Consider the following 20065-nt stretch of genomic DNA (forward strand, 5'->3'; position numbering starts at 1 on the left):
AAGCTTAGCCTAGTGGATAGAATGCAGAACTGGATTCAAGAAGACAGATTCAAATCCTATTTTGGACATTTACTGACTGTAAGGCAAGTGACAACTCTGAGCCTCAATTTCCCCATCTATAAAACTGAGATAATACCTTTAGCGCCTACCTCGCAGTGTTGTTAAGGAGGTTTACCTAAAATAATTTACAAAAGATGCTCTGTAAACTTTAAAGTGCTCTCTTGGTTATTAATATTATTTATTATCTAAAATGACAATTAGAACATAAATGATTTATGTGCAAATTGTTCATACACATGTAATGCTTTTCTGTGACCCTATTTGAGGTTTACTTGGCAAAGATACTGGAGTGATCTGTTCTGGAGTTTCTCCAATTCGTTATATAGATGAAGAAACTGAGACAAACAGGGCTAAGTGACATGCTCAGGGCCACACAGCTAGTAAATATCTGAAGGCAGATTTGAACTCAGAAAGATGAGTCCTTCTGACTTCAGGGCTGGCACTCTATCCACTGTACCACCTAGCTTCCCTTTACTCTACCTCTCATTAAACATATCCTGAGAAGCAAATCAAAATTCCACCTATAAGAACTGTTTTTCCTGAACTGGTAAACTTGGCAAGACGACTATGTCCAGAGCATTCCTTCTCTCCCTGATGACCCTCCTCCCTGCAAATTAATTTCTTTTTAAAACTCTCTATTTAAAAACATAAAAATCTAATTCTATTTTCATCTAGGTCCACAGAAGTGGTCTAATGATATGCTACTCTTTTGGTAGTTATTATTTTATGTATTCCACAAATTTGAAAGTATGGTAAATGCCATCCCTGGGTGTTGTCAGACCTTTGGGCTTGAATGATTTAATTGGTTCAACCAGTTCATAGGACATAAGAAAAAGAACCCTGTCTTGTAAAAACCAATGAGTCTTCCAGTTTAATTCCTGACATCACACCCCACTCCAAAAGTCTTACAGAGCCATAGGTCTAAAGTTGGAAGGGATTTTGGGAGTCATTTAGTCATTTTATTGATGATGAAAGATAGGTCCAGGGAAGTTCAACTATCTTGCTCCATGTCACCTAAGTAGGCATTAGAGGCAAGATTTGAACCCAGTCCTCTCCCTCCATACCTAGTGCTCTGGTCCAGTGGATAGAGCACTAGACCTAGGGTCAGAAAAACTCAAGTTCAAATCTTACTTCGGATTGTTGTTCAGTCATGTCTGACTCTCCATGGCCCCATGGACCACAGCAAGCCAATACTGACCATAGGGTTTTCTTGACAAAGATATTGGAGTGGTATACCACTTCCCTCTCCATTGGATTAAGGCAAACAGAGGCTATGTGACTTGCCCAGGGTCATACAACGAGTAAGTGTCTGAGGCCACTCAGGTCTTCCTGACTCTAGGCCCAGTGCTCTATCCACTGAGCCTTACAAGACAGCAATGTAATAACACAAGAAAGTTTAAATCTTGCTTCAGATATTTATTATGTATGCAACCCCAGGTAAGTCAATTTGTCTGCCTCAGCAACCTTATATGTAAAATTGGGAATAATAATCGCATCTTACCTTATAAGGGCGTTGTTAGGAGAAAATGAGGCAATATTTATAGAGCTTTTTAAACCATGAAACATCATATAATTGCTAGTTATTGTTGTTATTAATATTTTTATTTCTAGCTTACCACACTGTCTCTAAGACTGGTTGCTTCATTTTCTGTGGCTATGTGACACTGAAAATTCCTTACATAATTCAATTTTACTCCATTAGAGTTAACATCTTTCAGCTCATTTCAGGAATTCCATCAAAAAGACAAAATAAGTGATTATTTGTAATTTGGTATCTGAGTACCAAATGTGGCAAAGTGTCATTTGCTCTGAAAATTCCTTCCCAAGATCTAGGAGCAGTAATTCTTGGAATTATAAATATCTTACTTAACCAAATGTCTTTTCGCTGGGATATCGGTAAGCAGATATGCATGAATTTTTTTCGATCACTCCTCCAAAGCAGAACTTTTGTTCTTGGGCTGATTCTCTATCTTACCTCCTGGACGGCTGTTCTAAACCTTCCCTCCTCAGGTCCTTAGTGTCTCATCTGTAGCCCCCCATGCCCACACCCGCAAGACAGATGTCTTTGCCTCTTGTTTTACAAAGAAAACAGACACCATCTGCCATGGACAGGCTCACTTTTCTCTCTTCTTCTGTGTCTTACAAGTCCCTCTACATTTTCACCCATCCGCTTCACTTTTGTTCTTGTTTCTGAAGCACAGTAAGCCCATCTCCTTGTTTATGGCCAGCTAACCTACTTTACTTATATAATCTATTCTTCACTTACCTTCAATCTGTCTGTTGATCAATGTCTATTGATCTTTGCCCTGATGCCTTTATATGTGCTCATCCTAACAAATCCAAAAAACAAAAATAAAAAGATGACTTGACTTCTCCATGCCCTCAAACTATTGCCCTTTACCTCTATTTCCTTTCAATGCCAAACTCCTAGGAAAAAGGGTCTGCATTTGTAATCTCAGTTTCCACTTCCTTACTGCCCATTTACCATTCAGTCCTTTTGAGATCTAGCTTCCAACCCTATCACTCACTAAAACTCCTCTCTCCAAGGTAATCTCACCCCCCCCCCCCTTTTTTTTTTGCTTCCTCCACTTTGATGTCTCTCTGCAGCTTTTTAAATCATTAATCAACCTTTGGTCTCTCTTCTCTCAGCTCTCATGACATTACTCTTTTTCAGGATCTTCTCTTGCCTGACCATTCCTTTGCTAGACCATCATCCTCCTCCTGTCCCTTTAGCACAAGTGCTCCCTAGGGCTTTTTTTTTGAGCTCTCATGTTCTCTCTTTCTCTAAGCAATCTGAAAGACCTCATCAGCTCCCATATGTTCAAGTATCATCATCAATGACTCTCATATCTATATATCCAGCCATAATCTCTCTTCTGAACTCTAGCCACATGTTATCAATTGCCTGCTATCTTGGCCATCCCCTCTGGGTATTATTATAAAGCACTATACAAATGGAAATAATTGAGTATTATTGTCATTATTATTCACTTTAAGGTAAAAAGCTATAGGTGCTGAAGATTATATACTCTATATAGCCAGCTTATAGGAATTTTCCCTGACCAGGAAAAGGAAGAGTTTTCTCTAAAATACAGTTGAAAACAAAGAAAGGATTATGAATTTCCACAGATAAAGTATCATAACTGAAAAATCATCCACTGGTAGACTGATAGATGCATTGTACTCAACAAATGGAAAATTTGGCTACAAACGTAAATGAAAATGATCATTCTTTCTATTGGCAATCAAAACAGAGAAGAGAAACAAATCACCTCCCTTTCTAATCTCATTCCCCTTTTTAAAAAAATGCTTACTAGGCTGGTAAGTCAGGGAAATACCACAACTCTCTCTCTTTCTTTCTCTCCTCTCTCTCTCTCTCTCTCTCTCTATATATATATATATGTATGTATTTTAGCCAGATATTTGGCAGTCATTCATGATATCCTCATAGACAAGATTAAGAGAAGTAGGTTGGATGATAGATTCCTATCTCCTGAAGAATTGGACCCCCAAAAGTGATGATTTAATGAACTGAGGTCAATCTAAAGAGTGATAAATGATAGGCCACAGAACTCTGTACTTAGCTCTGTGTGGTCAACATTTTTTTTTTTATTAATAACAGATGAAGATATAGAGGAACGTTTAGTGAATTTACACAACACAAAAATCTGGGAGAGAGAGTTAATAGCAGAAATGAAATTAAATGGAATTAAAATACTGATGGGGTTGGAACTAGCAAGATGAAAAGAGGAATGAATATAAAGTCCTTCATACTTCTAAAAAAACGTCAAATTGTAAGAGTACAGAGCAGGGAACAAAAAGTTCATAGGATCATAAATTAAAAGCTGTAAGAGATCTTAGAAACCATTGGATCTAGTTCCCTTATTTATAGATGATGAAACTGAAGCACAGTTTTCAAGTTGCAAGTTAGGTAACTTTTTCAAAGTTGTATAGCTAATAAGTGTCTGAGGCAGGAACTGATGTTTTCCAACATCAAGGCCAATGCGCTATCTACTCAGCCACACTGCCAGGTAGATGTGTAAACAGCAGTTTATATATGAAAGACTTTAGGGGAGGTGCAAGGGGTGAGAGAGGACTCAATATGAAACAGTGGTGTTGTGAGGCTATTAAAATAAGTACTGCAAATTCAGTCTGCAGTAATAGAATAAGGGGTAAGAGGTATGTGTCCAGATCAATTGCTATCGTCTATGTTGATCAAACCACCTCTAGAGTACTATGTTGGGTTCTTAAATGGAACATTGAAAACCTATCAGTAGCCCCAGAGGACAGTATTCAGGACACTGAGGATTTAGCAATTGTCACATAAGGATAGGTGAAGGGTGGGTGAAGATTTAGCCTATAATACAGATGGCTAGAAGGGAAAATATAAGAGACATCCTTAACACAACAGAGCTCTAGAGAACAGCAGCTGTAGGGGAAGGGGAAGGAACAAGCATTTATTAAACCCTTGCTATGTGCTAAGCTCTGCACTAAGCACTTTACAGTGATTAGCTCCTAGGACCAATGAATGGTAGTTACAGAAAGTTGGACTTTCATTTCAATACGAGGAAGATTTTTCTAACAATTACAGCTGCCAGACAAAATAAGGGGAGATCCTGAAAAGCAGTGAGCATGTTCTTGTGACTAGATATATTTAAGCAGAAACTGAATGCCCACCTGTCAGGGATGTCATAGAGGGAACTCCTTCACATATCCAGAGGATGGATGACCTGATTTTGGTGACTGCCCTCCAACTTCCAGAAACCTCTAATTTAACAATTCCTTTATCTGTTCCAGCAATTCCAAAAGGATATACATAAGAGTGAATTCACATACACCGCCCCTTCTGCTCTGAGGACTTAGAGTACCCCCAACACCTTTCACAAATACAGAAGTGAACTGAAACCACAGATGAAAAAGGTTTATCTCCCATACGAGATTTTCTTCTGAATTCATTGGTTTTTACAGTTATTTATTTTATTTTTAATTTATGGAATAAACAAGCATTTCTATAACACCATTTAAAAAAAGATTGCATGTGAAATGGCAAATCTATTATGTGAAATTTGCTGTTTCTTTTAAATATAAATTACACATATAGTATACAACATATATTATAGATAATATAAATAATACTAATGTATAAAATATAATATATTCTACATAAAATAGCAAATAATTAATAAATAACATATAAATATAATAAAATTATCCTGTAATGTTGTGCTTTTTCTTCCTTCCCCCTACCCTGCCACAGAGATGGCTATCATTAGACACAAATAGGCATATGTAAATTTATTCTTTACATACTTTTATTTATCAGTTTTGTTAAGCACCAAAGGTGGGCAGTGGGAAAAGTCCTGAAAGAAAGAGCATGCAGTTACTCCCTGGGCAATTCTGCACTAGCTTTAATGCAAGTCTTATCTATCTCTGCTCTTAGGAGCATTTTTCAGGGATGATGACATAAGCAAATTTTGAGCCCTTGTCCATATATATATATATATGATTAAATAATCTCTCCTTTGCATGCCATTTCAACCAATGATAAGTCTGTCCAAGGTGGACAAGAGAAAGGATGACCACGTCCACACAGCAGGCATCGTTGTGATGAAGCAATTATGCAATTGCTTACTGCTACAGCAGAAAACCCTTGCATAAAAATAAATGTTACCCCATTGCCCCCGAGCCAAAAAATAAAAAAAAAGTGGAAGCTGCTCCTCATTCCCTATTGTCCTGCAGGCAGTGTTTCTCACCACCCACAGAAGGTTCATGGTAACAAACAACTTCCATCCTGTCGAGATGACAAATACTACTGTTAGGTAAAATTCAATAAAACAATTTCCCAAGACTGGGAATGAGCAATGGAATGGGCCTGAGCATCAAAGTCCTCTTGCTCCCTCACCCCTTAGAATGCCACTATGGGAAATCAATCCCACCAGTAAGGGAGGAAGTGGTCCCACCAAGCAGAAAGAATGCAAGATTTTTGGAAGCTATTCCTTTAAAATCAAAAGGAAAAAAGAAAATTCCTCCCAAGGAGGTAAGAACCATATTACTGTTTTGACAGTCCCAAGTTGTGGTGAAGGACCTACCAAATACAGAGAAAATAAAATCTAAACTACATAGTTTAGACATTACTCACTAAATGTACATGAAATTGATGTATGTAAACTTGCAGTTAGTTCAGTAGTTTGTCTTCTGCTTTGTATTTTTCAGGACATGAACCTGATGTCATAAAACTCTCTATGGCCAAATCCAACTACCCTGGGACCACAGAGTTGGCACACAGTCTGGGCCACAACTTAAGAGAGCATTCTCATTGGCTCTTGTGCATAGTCAATGGGCCAGGTGTTCACATACACCCTGACTGGCTTTTGTGTATAGAGCAAGGGCAGAATGTGCAGGTACAACCTGCTCATGCTCTATACATACCAATGCTTGGGACTGAAAAAAGTGTTGAAAGAGTTTTAAAGATTTTTCCTCTGCCTAGGATAGCAGAAATAAAATGGAGTCTAGAAATACCAGCTCAAACTCTAGCTCTACCATCATATGTGATGAGGAGAAGTGTCTTAGAATGCTAAGGTATAAACTGAAACAACCTCCATGATGATGAGATTTCTGATGATAAGTTTATCCCCAGAAAAGCAGATATTCAGGAGAAGAAACCAAGCAGAGAATATGAGGATTGATGTGTGACCTTGATTACAGACTCACTAAGGCAGAATATAAACTCCTTAAGCCAGGAACCATTTTTGGTTTTGTATTTTATCTCCATCATATAACACAGTGCCTGGCCCATAGTAGGCATATCATCATCATCATCATCACCACCACCATCACCATCACCACCACCATCACCATACCATCAATCACCATCACTATCATCATCACAATACTAATAGCTGGAACTTATATAGTGCTTTAAGATTTATCAATAGTCTTATGAATTTGATTCTTACAACAACCTTGCAATGTAATAAATAAGAACTATTATTTAAATAGCATCTTACAATTATTATCTTATTTGATAATTCACAACAAGCCTGGGAAGTAGGTGTTATTATTATCCCCATTTTATAGGTTATGGAATTAAGGCAGATAGAGGTTAAGTCACTGCCCAAGGTCTGAGGTTGGATTTGAACTCAGGTCTTCCTGACTCCAGGGCCAGCACTCTCTCCCCTAAGTCACCTAGCTGCTTCTTAATAAATGTTGATTGATGGTGTGGTAGGAAAGTGAGGTGGACCTAGACGCCAAAGGACATGAGTTTAAATCCCTGTTGGCCTTGGATAAGTCACCTTCCTTCTCTTGACTTGGACAAGTCTCTTCAGTTTTCATTTCTCTCCAGCTGCTCTGCCTGGTTTCTATCACTGAATATCATGCTTTTTTGGGGATAAACTCTCATTACCAGAAATCTCATCATCATGGAGGTTGCTTCAGTTTATCAGATGCTTCTCTTCTCTGATCGGAGGGATGAAGTAAAAGATGCTTCCCTTTCTAGAGAGCTCAGAATTTCCAGCCAACTCCTCATTTCCAGTTCACCACTCATTACCAGTTCCTCTGTTTGATTTTAATTCACCAACATCATGATCCCTGACAGGGACGATGGCAGAACTCTTCACCCTTTTTCGCGTTCCTTTCCTGCATTGTCTTCTTCTATTGAATTGCAAACTCCTTGAGAGCAGGGGCTATTTTGCTTTTTCTTATTTGTATCCTTTACAGCTAAGTATAATGTCTGCCTCATGGCAAATGCTTATTGACTTTTGGCTTTGTTTGGAGAGGTTAAGTTAGGTCATCTCAAAAATGAAGGCTTGTAAGAAAAGAACATTGGACTTGAAGTGAGAGGATCTGGGTTCAAATCCTAGCTTTACTACCAACCCTCTCGTTGCTCTTGGGTAAATCCGGGAACTTCTCTGGGACTCAGTTTCCTCCTTCCCATGAGCTATGATTTCACTGACACAGATTAGAACTCTTTTATGCTTTATCAGAAAGGTTTTGAGGATTTCTGTAATCAAAAAATTTGTCAGAAGTCCGAAATTGAAGTTTTTCCAGCTTGATAGGCTTTCCCAAAGTTTATACTCTACTGGCAAAGTGTTTGGGAACTCAAGGTCACCTTGATTCCACAATGAGTTGAAAGAGTAAGACTGTAGTTGAGGCTCAGTGCCCTGGACTTCAGTAAAATGAAGGAGATGTACTAAGTGCTTTCTAATCTAAACTCCAAATTGCCTACACCCTCTGTTGGTCTTTGCAGCTCAAGGAGTTCAGAACTAGGAGTAAAAGTTTGTGAATTACTAAAAAACTGCCCACACATTGTTGTGTTTGTTTTTTGTTTTTGAAGAGGACTATGACATCAAGGAAAATAATGGCATGGCTTGCAGTTGACTTTGATTTGACTGAGGGAGGGCTGCAAGGTCACCAGCCTCACTTTCTCCTCCAGAGCCATCTGGGTCCAGTGGCCAGATATTCATCAGGATGACCAGAGATGACCCAGGAGGCAATGGGAGGCCCTGGAGACCCTGACCCTTTTAGGCTAAGGCCTTTTCAGGTTCTCACTTTGAGTAAGGTAACTCAAGCCCAAATTGGAAGGTCATTGGGGACGCAACAATCTAGCTGATCCCAAAGGCCCCCTTCCTGCTCCACCACTTCATAAAGACTAAAATACAACATAAACGTTGCCCATCTGCAGCTCTTCAAAATGTCACCCAACAGCTGAATGCACAAAGTCCAGAAAGGGTTAGCTTTTACTAACTTGGGAATTCTAATTTGCAAAGGTCACCTTTTCCTTCTTAGACAGCAGAGGAAGGCATTCAAACAAAGACCCAGCCTCATGATCTAGGGTTGTATGTAGAACAGAAATGAAGTTAACAAGCTACCAGGGGTGATGAGTAATAATTATTTCCAGTCAAAGGTTTAAAAAAAAAATTTGCCCTTCAGCTGCAAAAGTTAAACCTCTCCCTCCCCTTAACACAAATGAAGCACCAATACAAAGCTGTTTCCTCCTACCTAGCCTCAGCAGCTAGGAGAGCGGCCTGCTTTCTGCCTCCTACAAGCTGTCATCTCCTCTGTCCTCCTGCTTTCATCAACGTGGGGTGAGCCTCCCTAATTTATCCTTGTCCCAAGTCCCAGAAAATTACAGGCTGGCCTGGATCCCTACCCTTTAGCAAAATTTACAAACAATTCTAGCAGCATTTTTTAGAAGCAGCTACTTCCTTTACAAGTTGGAATGAATGAGCTGCAAGATAAACAATGGAAAATGAGTATGAACTTGGGCCTGGAGTACTTCACCCTTCACTCAATAACAGTAGTTGGACCTCTACCTGGGGTTAAGATCACCAAGGGACCAAGTCAATACATCAGGATGAAAATGCCTACTATCAAACAGGCCAGGGAGAATGCAACCCCAGGTAAATCTGTCAAAGAAGGTACACAAGCTGATATCCTTTGGTCCATTTTTCTCATCTCTTCTCAACCAGGGGTAGGAGTTAACAAACTTCTGTCTTCTTATTCTGACCACTAGGGTCAAAATTAAAGAGAAATGGGGGCTACTCCTCTATATACAAGGATACTTTCAGGTCTCATACTGACTTCCTTTTAAAATGTAATATTATCTATGTTTTATTATATTTTTATTTATTTTGTAAACGTTTCCAATTACATTTTCATCTGGTTCAGGCCACACTCAGGAATGTTGTGGGCCAGCAGCAGTTTCTACAGGTGGTGGGGAATGATGCTAACATAAATACTTCCTATCCCAACCACAGCCACCAGCTCTCCAAATAACCAACATGCTTAGCACTCAGTCCTCCCATATTCAACCCACCACTTTCCCTTGTTCCTCCCCTCTCCGGGTCTATCCTGATCCTCACAAAAGCCTGACTGTCCCTTTTTCATCCAGTTGTCTAAGAGGTCAAAGAAACCACTAGATTTGGAGTCCAAGAACCTGGATTCAAACCACAGTATTTCAGAGCTGAAAGGGTTCCCATCAACCATCTAGTTCAATCCATCACAAAAGGAATCTCCACTATAACATACCCAACAAGTGGCCAACTGGCCTCTGCTCGAAGGCCTCCATAGAGGGGGGTAACCCATCACCTCTCAAAGTAGCCCATTTCACTTCTGAATAATTCTAATCATTAGAAATTTTTCCCTAAATTTGCCATTTTATTTATATTACTACCTTTGAACTTAGAGAAGGAATAAAGAGAGCCAGCCTTGGAGTCAGGAAGATCTGGGTTCAAGTTCTGTGTCTGATACATAATGGCTGTATGACTCAGGTAGGTCACACAACTTCTCAGTGTCTTGGGCAACTTTCTAAGACTACATTTTGCAGAACAGAGATGTACTACTGGATGAAATTTCCTCAACTGAGAGAATCCTTGACCAATAAAACCACAAGTCCAGACAAAAAAGCCTTTGACCTTGGTCTAGTCATTTCTGTTTTCTAGGCCTCAGTTGCCTCATGTGTAAAATGAGGAGGTTGGCCTAGATAGTATTTAAAGTTCCCTTCAGCTCTAAGACTTATGACCTTAGGTTCCTATAGGCAGAAACAGCCTTAATGACTCCTCCGTATGGAGCCTATGTATTTTGAAATTTCATTTGTTCAAGGACATAAAATGCTTTTGACAAGCCTTTATTAACCCCACAGTAAGAACTGTGGATATTTTTATCTTTTCCCTGGAGACTCTTTAGAGCAACAGATATCGAAGAATGTAGCAGTTTCTGTGAACATCCTACATTTTTATAAGCCAACAAAATCTTGGAAATATATACTTCCCTTACTCTATCAAACAGGAAGATAATGTGATGCAAGATTTTTTTTCCTTTCTTAATTTCTCCAGGTTTTTTTTTTAAGTGATAATTTTGTGATTGTGATGCTTCTGGGGCAATGAATACATACAATGAGAAATTTGGGCAGGATGGATAAAACTAGTTTTTGAGGCCTCAATCTAGCCTAGTGTTTACTATGCATCAGGCACTGTGCTAGAAAGGAGGAGAAAGGGCCCTGACCTCAAGGAGCTTACTTTCTAATGAGGAAGACAGGATGTCTATACAAAGGTATATAACAAGATATCCAGAGAATGGCTGGAAGGTAACCTTAAAGGGGAAAGGGGAGTTTGGAAAGGTCTCCTATAGTAAGTGGCATCAGAGAGAGAGAGAGAGTGAGAGCACGAGCATTCTAGGTATGAGGAACAGCCAGTGCAAAAAACAAAGAATTGGAAGGATAGTTGGTGGGAATGGCAACTCTGATACCATTATGTGTACTCCTGGAAAGACTTTTCATTTATCACTAAAATTAGAGGATCCAAAATACTAAGAGGGTTTTGAGGGCTAGACCCGTGAGTTGCTCTATGTACTGTCTACATGATTTTTTGGATACTTATAAGTTCCTTCTCTACTTCAGGGTTCAGGTCAAACATAAGTTCATTAACTAGTTCCTCCTGAGTAGTGACAAAGTGGACATTTAAATCTCATCGATTTAAAGCATGATTCAAATAACAGTCAAGATGACTGCTTTTGATCAATCGACTTTTCATACTACAAAAGCATACAGTCAAGAAGCATTTAATAGGCACCCATTATGTGCCAGGTTCTGTGCTAAGTGATAGAGATCCAAAGGAAAGCAAAAAAATAGTGCCTGCCCCTAGGGAATTCACATTCTAAATGATATATAACTTTGGTAGCTTCTCTCCAACTGTGAGGAGATTAGGTTTCATTTTTAGAATGCACCCATGATGCCGTTTTAAAGCAATGAGTTATGAAAGCTACACACGCCTCCCTCAAGACTTCTAGAATGTTTTGTCCACAATTTCCTTTTATTTCTACTGCCTCCCTTCATATTTTGCTTCGTCTTTATTTATCTTTTTTACCTCCTTGTCCAACAAACCTCTATATTTCTTTGATTTCTTGACAACATGCCCTCCTAGAAAGAAACTGGACTATTGATGGAGTCTGTTATCTCTTATTTCTCTCTATATGCTGTTTTTAACAAGCAAATTATCTCTGAGGCTAAAAATCCAGTTTGAGAATTCATTTCCATTCAACAAGTATTTAAGTACCTACTACTTGTAAGGCAATATTGGAGGAGCTGGGAATTCAAAGACACAAAGCACTTCAAAGAGGTTCTATTACGGGGTCTGGGAGTGTGTGCAGTAGAGACCAGAATCCTACATATACAGAAATAAGGACAGTACAAAGAAAACCAAGGCAAGGAAGAGCACACATGATTGGGAAGATCAGGGAAGGTTCCACAAAGGAGACAGTCCCTCACTTAAGCCCTGAAGGAAGAGAAGTCTTCTGGGCTGTGGTGATAAGGATTTTGAAAGTGCATTCTAGACATAGAGAATGACTTATGCAAATCTGTGGAGACAGGAGATGGAATGTTGAGTTTAAGGGAAGAATTAGTCCAATTCAGTCAGAACACAGAGTTTATGAAGGCAAGTAATGTGAGAATCACAATTAAGAACTGTTTGATGATAGATTGTTTGAGCTCTAACTGCAAATGCAGTTCAGTGCCTTCCCTTCAATGTATATTATTATAGAGGGTTGCCTTGGGTACTGAGAAGTTAAGTGAGTTTCCCAGACTCACACAACCAGTATATATTAGTGGTTGGGCTTGAACCCAAGTTTCCTTGGCTCTGAGGCTGGCTGTCTCCCCACTATGCCACGCTGCTTCTTACTGAATAGTTACTGGATATTTATGTATGTGTCATAACCTCCTTGCTAGCCTATGAGCTTCATGAAATCAGAGACTCTATATATACTTCATTATTTCTATATCAACCACAACTCTTTACAGGCACAGAGCAGCTCAATAATTAGTTGCTGAATGATTCCACATCTACAACCATATCCACACCACACTTCAAACGCTAATAATAACAAAAAAGCTAAGTCATCAAGAAATTCATTGATGTTCATTTTACTCTACATAAGAAGGCAGAGAAGTACATAGCACACTAAAAAAAACAACTTCTGTTTAAAAAGTTTAAAGAAGGTAGAAATGTTTAGCCTGGAGAGACAGAAAGTGAGGGGATCTTGGAGGGAAAGATCTATTTTTCATTTTGTCTTCATATCCCAAGTGCCTTGCACATAGTAGACTACTTAACACATGTTTTGTTGAATTGAATGGAGATGTTATTTACTTCAAATATCTGAAAAGTTGTCATGCAAAAAGTGAATTAGATTTATTTTGCTTGGTGACAGAAAGAAGAACTGGAATGAGTGGGTGGAAGTCATATGGAGACAAATTTCATCTCTGTGTGGGATGAGCTCCCTAACAGTCATCCAAAAAATGGAACAAACTACTTCAGGAGGAAGCTACTTTAACTTGGGTGGAAGTCTCCGAAAGGAAGATGAATGGCCAGTAGGACACATGATAGATGGGATTTTTGCTTAAAATGAGGATGGTTGGACTAAAGGATTTATGACATACATTCTAAAACAAGTATTTTGTAGAGCATGAGACTATTCTAGCATTTAAATAGCCAACCACTGGCTATCAGGGAAATTTGGCTCATAGGGTTCATTGCCTTGATAGAAGGAAGGGTACAAGGGTTGTATTCCAAATAGTCAGTTTTGCTGAAGATTGTAAGAAGTCCTTTTCTACCTTTGTTTTCCCCATAGCTATTAGTATAGCATCATTAATATGTCATTCAAATAATAGAGACTTAATATGTGCTTGTTGAGATAAGTAACTTCAGTGAAAGATTAATAAGAAATTAAGATCAGACCTCTCAAATCATAATGTGTCAATGCAAAAATTAGGGTTATACACATTTAGTGTTTAGATATTATTTAAAGCAACTTTATTACTATTAAAGTTACTGAAGTGTATTACCGATTTATTTTTCTTCATTATTTAATATGTAATGAAAGCAACTGAATGTAATAAAATGGTCTTCCCTCAAAAATAAACACAGAAATACATCCTTGGTATTTCAAGGTTCCTCCATGATCATTCTTAGGAGATTTGAGATATAACCGAAAACAAAGCACATGGTCTTTCTACTTCATTTTGAAAGAGGTGAGGAATCAACCTCAAAGAATCAAAAAATAGTATCTTGGGATCTGAAATAAAGGGACCCAGAAATTACAGTTTTTTCTGTGGGAGAGAAAGGAGTGAAAAACAAAGACTGCTGATGCAAAGAAAGTAGGCTCAAAATTCTCAATTTTAAAAGTAAGTTTTTAGTTACCTACTATCTTTTTTAGCAACAAAGTCTGAAGTCACCTCACAGGGATGACAGAAATACACCAGCTAGTATTTAGGAAGCCTATTTATTTTCTAAATGGCTCAGTTTCTTCCCTAGAACATTGTCTACGAACCATTTGGAGTCAGAGGACTCAAGGTCAAATTTTGGCTCTGCCACTTACTACCCAGTTGACCTTGAGAAAATCACTAAGCCCTATTGGATTTCAGTTTCCTCATCTGTAGGATGAAAGAGTTGGACTAGATGGACTCTGAGGTTCCTTCATACTTCAAAATCTGTGATCTGTGAGCTTTGAGATCCAGAGGTGAAAGGTCTCATGAATGTTAATGAAATTTTGTTCTGTAATTGCCCCCCCCCCAGTAGAGGACTTACTTCTCTTCATCTCTACACAACAGCTCGTTTTATGAATGGCAAGCATACAGTGGAGTTATGATGTATGACCATGTTGGAATACTGCTCACTGCTTCTCTAGCTACCAGGACACACAGTCTTTATATGAACTGGCTACTAAGTTATACCTGAAACAACTGGTTATTTCTTACATAAAGGAGGGGGGACAGAAAAAAGGGGAGAGGTAACATGAGTATTGAATAGCAATCTAGCCTCACCATCAGGAATACCTAAGTTCAAGTCCTGACTCTGGCCATATGAGCCTGGGTATGTCACTCAACTCTCCTAGTGCCCCAGACAACTCTTTGACAGGGGTTCTTAATCTGATATCCCCCAAGGGGTACATGGGTAGATTTTGGGGACTCCATGAGCTTGGTCAGGGAAAAAAAAAAATCACATCTTTATTTCAACATAAGTTTTCTTTGTAATCCTAGGTAATTTTATTTTATTTAAAAATAAGATTCTGATAAGGTCTTCACCAAACTACCAAAAGGGTCTATGATACTAAAAAAGTTAAGAAGTCCTGTTCCAAACCTCTATGTGGAAGAATTATTTCATTCTTTATCAAAAATTCCCTAAAAAACAGAGTAAGGAACAGGACTCTCTCTACCTTTATAACTCCAATATGTTGTGCTATCTTTGGGATTAAAAAAGCAGAATTAAAATAGAAAAAAATTGATGAAAACAATTCACTTTAAAAATCAGAAAGGTTACTTAAGTCCCTCCATCCACAGTTCAGGAAGAAAAAAAAAATGAGTTTTCTTCTTTGGTCACAGTAGAAAATCCTGTCTCTAATTCATAAGTCACATGCACTTGGTATGAAATTAGTCAGCTTACTTTTTTCCACGTCTAGATGAACATCCTGTTTCTTCAAAGACCTGCAGAAGAAAATGAAGAAATGGTGAGAAAAAAAGAGAGAGAGAGAGTCACACACTCATACACCACCACAGAAATGAGCATTCAGTGCCGGCAAGCCACCCACAAAATAACACCCACAGAATTTCCATTTGATAGAGACACACTTGATTTGCTCACAAATTTATTGCTGTTCACACAATTTTCACCGAGCCACTCTTGCCACAAGCACCTGCCTGCAACTTGCTTGGGAGGACTTGGTCCCAGCCGAAAAGTGAGCAAAGGAAGTCAGTGTTTTGGATCCTATTTTTCTGGAGTCTGGACCCTTAGGAAGGAGGAGTATATAGCACCAATGTATCATGCCATTCTTTGCAATGGTCTCTGTCACATCAAGGCAGAGATTAGTTCTTGAGTGTTCATTCTCCCCACATCCAGCCCTACTCTGACATCTTAGTACAGAGTCAAATACACAGGCATCTCTGAAGTGATGCTACTTATCATCCACAATTGGTATGGGCCCTTGCAGAAAGCAAATACTTGTCCGTAGAACACCAGGGTGAGGGTGGATTTCAAACTCCCTGCCAAGTGCCTGGCAAGGTTGGGAATGCTGTTTCTGCTGGTGCACATGCCTAATTACTAGTTAATTTTTAAAGTGCTAGGCTGGTAGATGGCAACATTCCATCCGGCTGGTATACTCTGGCTACCTACCACCAGCAAATGATGAAAGAGTTCATGTCACTACCTCATTCATCATTTCCATCTGTGGTCAGCACAATGTCTCTGACATAGTAGGCACTTAATATGTATTTATTGATTGATTGATTAATAGTGCCAGAAGAGAACATTGACAAAGGTCAAGGGAAAAAATAATAAGGTAATTTAGCCTAGTTCTGGCCCTTTAAAAAGTAGGCCTGGCTTTAGCAGAATCAGAGAAGAGCCACAAAAATGGTCAAATTAAAAAAAAAAGATTATTTAGCCTAGGGAAGAGAAGATTGGGGGAAGGATTTGACAATGGTTTAGTAAGAAAGGCAGTGTGAAATAATGAAAAGAACATAAAACTGGAAATAAGAGGGCTGTGTTTGAATCACAGCTTTGCCAGTAAGTTTCTGTTCACCTTGAATAAGATATTTAACCAGTCTGAGCCTCAGTTTCCTCAGTCATCAAAGAAAAGGGTTGGACTAGATCATAAAATCTCTAAGGCCCTTATGGCACGCATGCACAGGCACACACACACACACACACACGTACACACAATCCTTTCATTCTAAGTACAAGAAGGCTGTATTAACAAGGAAACACCAACAAACAAACAACTAACAAACATTGCTGAAATGTACTGGTGACAAACACCAGCAAGGCGGCCAGCATAAAGTTACAGGGAGGACAAAAATCTCATCAAAAGGATCAAAGCCTCTGAGGCCAAAGTCAATAGCTAAAAAATTTGTTAAAAGATGCTTCTGCCAGCATGTTGTTGCCCGTACACCCACCTTCCTCCTCCTGGCATGGGCCCAGAACCACAGGCATCACAGAGACTTCTCAATAGCCCCTGAGGAGTCTGGGAGCCCACAAAAGAATGGGTGTGGTATTCAACACTCCAGAGTAGGTGGTGAGATTCTGTTCCTGGAGCTGGAGAGCTAGAGGGAGGTCCCTTTAACAACTTTTTACTTGGAGACCTGGAATCTAAATTTATTCATGATCCAGTCTCTCTTTCCCTGAATCAAGTGAGCTGTAAAATCCCACTGAGCTGCTGGCATTTGACAAGAAAGCAGGATTTCACAAAATCATCAAATATAGGAATTTTTACAAAATATTTTGAAAACTCTATTTCAATATAATTGGTTTCCTTTGTACTCCTACGTATTTCATGTTATACATTTAAAAACATTCTGAGAAGGGATCCACAGGCTTCACCAAATTACCCAAGAGGGTCTATCACACACACACACACACACACACACACACACACACACACACAATAATATTAAGAGGCCCTCCTTGATCTACTTAGGAAAAGTTTTCTGATAGAAAAGAAAGGTCATTTTGAGAAACAAAATAACCATCTTCAATTTTTAAAGTATTCACATTCACTTTGCATATTTTCTGACCAACCATCCCTCAGTGTTCACTTGTTCTATACCAATTTTACCATTCTTTGTTCCACTAAGGATATGAAACACCTAAAAGATTTGGATTAAACATAAAGGAGAATTGAGTTGGGAATAGCTAAACAAACTACGGTTCATGATTATTTATTGGAATATGACAGTACCACGAAAATGACAACTATCAAGAATATGCCTAGGAGAGCACGGGAATATTTCTATGAACTGAGGTAAAGGGACATAAGCAGAACCAGGAAAACTCTCTCGAGTCAACAATGTTGGTTTACAAATGTAAACGTTGTAAACAAAAAGAATGAAACTGAACACTTTGTCATCATAATTACCAAGGCTGGTCTCCCCCAAAGAAGGAAAGAAAACTTATTTTCTTCTCTTCTTTGTGGTGCAGGGGTGGACAGTGGCTATGGATATGAAACATTGCATATACTATCAGACTCAGGTGTTATCTTAAGTTTTGTTGGCCTGCCTTCCCACTCTCCCTCATCCCCATCCCTGCTCCCTTTCTTCTTCATTCTTTGTTATAAAGGATGGCGCCTTCCGGAGAGAAGGAGAAAGAACACATATTTGGAAAATGAAGATGATACAAAAACAAAAGATACCAATAACATTAAAAAACTATAAGAATTTCTAGCCTTTTTATAACTGTACATGGGAGAAAAAGGCTAGCACAGTAAACCTTTCTAAAATCTTTCTATTTATTATGCATCATAATATAGACTCATTTAAGGACAACAAAATGACCTAAGGTCACTTTAAACTAACAATCTGGGCTACCCAGTCACTTTAATATGAAAAATTATAAATTTGCATTCACTTAATATGTGCTTGGATAATTTTACAGTTATTGACTTGGCATGCCATCCCTAACTCACCTGTCATAGTAGCAAGCAAGGGCTGTGCTTAGAAATTTAAAAACAAAGGAAAAGCAAAACACACCCAAAGCAATAAGCTCCAGGGACTCATTGCCATGATGCAACAGGGTGCTCTTGGCCAAAGCTATTTTGAGTTCATGACTGCTATGAAGACTGATAACGTAGGAGTCAGGAAGCCTGGGCTCTAACCTTGACTCTGCCCCTTTCCTACTGGTCATGTGACCTCAGGCAGGTTACTTCAGTCCTGAGGGCTTCAGTTTCCTCAGTCATAAATAAGTTGGATTAAATGGTCTCCAAGTTCCCCCCTAGTTTCAACACAATGCTGAGGTTGTGATTTTAGGGATGCTAAACTGATAGTATTCCAAGTGAAAATTTAGGCCTAAGGAAGCTAAGGTAGGGAGAAGGAATTGAAGAACCCCCAACTAATGGTTGATGAACTTTTTTTTAATATGGTCTTTCTAGCACCCTTCCCTCCTGTCCATGATTTATACATCTACTAAAACAAAACAAAACAACCACAGGAAAATAACCTGGAAATGTTATTGGGACCAATATCCAAGTCATCAACAACCAATTATTCACTATTGCTCTAGTCTTAACAAATTAAATTAAGTTTAATTTATTATATCTTATCAACTAAACCAACTGATCAGCTCCTAATCTCTCCCAGTTGCTAGTCCTTTTTCCACCCTACCCCCTTCAAAAAAACAAACCACTTTGAATTTATTTTGTATATACTTATATATGGACATGTTGTCTTGCTTCGATTGGATGTAAGCTTCTTGAGGGCAGGGACTATTTCATTTTTAATTTCATATTCCCAGTACATAGCATAGTGTCCATTAGATTGCAGACACTTAATAAATACGTACTAATTGAACAAACATTTAAAGAACAAGGAACACAAATTTTCTGGTGACCTCTTTCTCTAAGAAATGCTGCCCAAACCCAAGGAAAGACTAGAGAAGAGCACTGGATTTGATGCCAGAGAGCTAAGATCAAATCTAGGGTCTGCTACTTTCTACAAGTGTTACATGTATATGTGTATATATTTTCCCCTTTCCAACAGATGGGGTCTATATCCTAGTAACTTTTAATGAAACAAATTTCCCTGTCTTGGAAATTTTAACCCTTAGCAAAGAAAAATCCATTCTCTGGGATAATTTTCATCAAAGAGGGAAAATCATATTAGATCACATAGATTTAAAGGTCACAAGATAGGATTCCATCTCCCACAATCAGGGATGGTGAAGAGTGTTCTTCACTATTCTTTTTTCAGAGAAACTTCAGAAGGTGTTCCTCTTGAGAAAGATATTCTGGGCTTGCATTGTATACAGAACTTCAAGGACATGAGATGCCCATTCTATGAAAGTAATGATTCTCTGCTCTGAGGTACTCTAACAACAAGAAGGATGAAAACATGTTTGGAGGGGCCACCTCACTATTGCACAAGGTGTCTCATACATACATTATACAAACACACACCCTCAATCCAATTTCTTTTTCAGTCTTCCTCAACAGATGGAGTTAATTAGCAAAGACAATGCATCTGTGCATCACATTGTAC

At 38.7% G+C, this 20065-nt stretch overlaps 1 protein-coding gene across 5 annotated transcripts in view; it reads right to left on the reverse strand.

Annotated features, from left to right (window-relative positions):
- Positions 1-20065, reverse strand: part of FYN (FYN proto-oncogene, Src family tyrosine kinase) — a 296371-nt gene that overhangs the window by 243844 nt on the left and 32462 nt on the right. For all 5 annotated transcript variants that reach the window (XM_072637648.1, XM_072637647.1, XM_072637645.1 and 2 more), the window contains exon 2: positions 15489-15529. The gene's annotated coding sequence lies outside the window, so the exon portion shown is untranslated. The remainder of the gene's footprint in view (positions 1-15488; positions 15530-20065) is intronic.

The sequence above is a fragment of the Notamacropus eugenii genome, chromosome 2 (genome assembly GCF_028372415.1).
Source record: "Notamacropus eugenii isolate mMacEug1 chromosome 2, mMacEug1.pri_v2, whole genome shotgun sequence".
NCBI lineage: Eukaryota > Metazoa > Chordata > Mammalia > Diprotodontia > Macropodidae > Notamacropus > Notamacropus eugenii.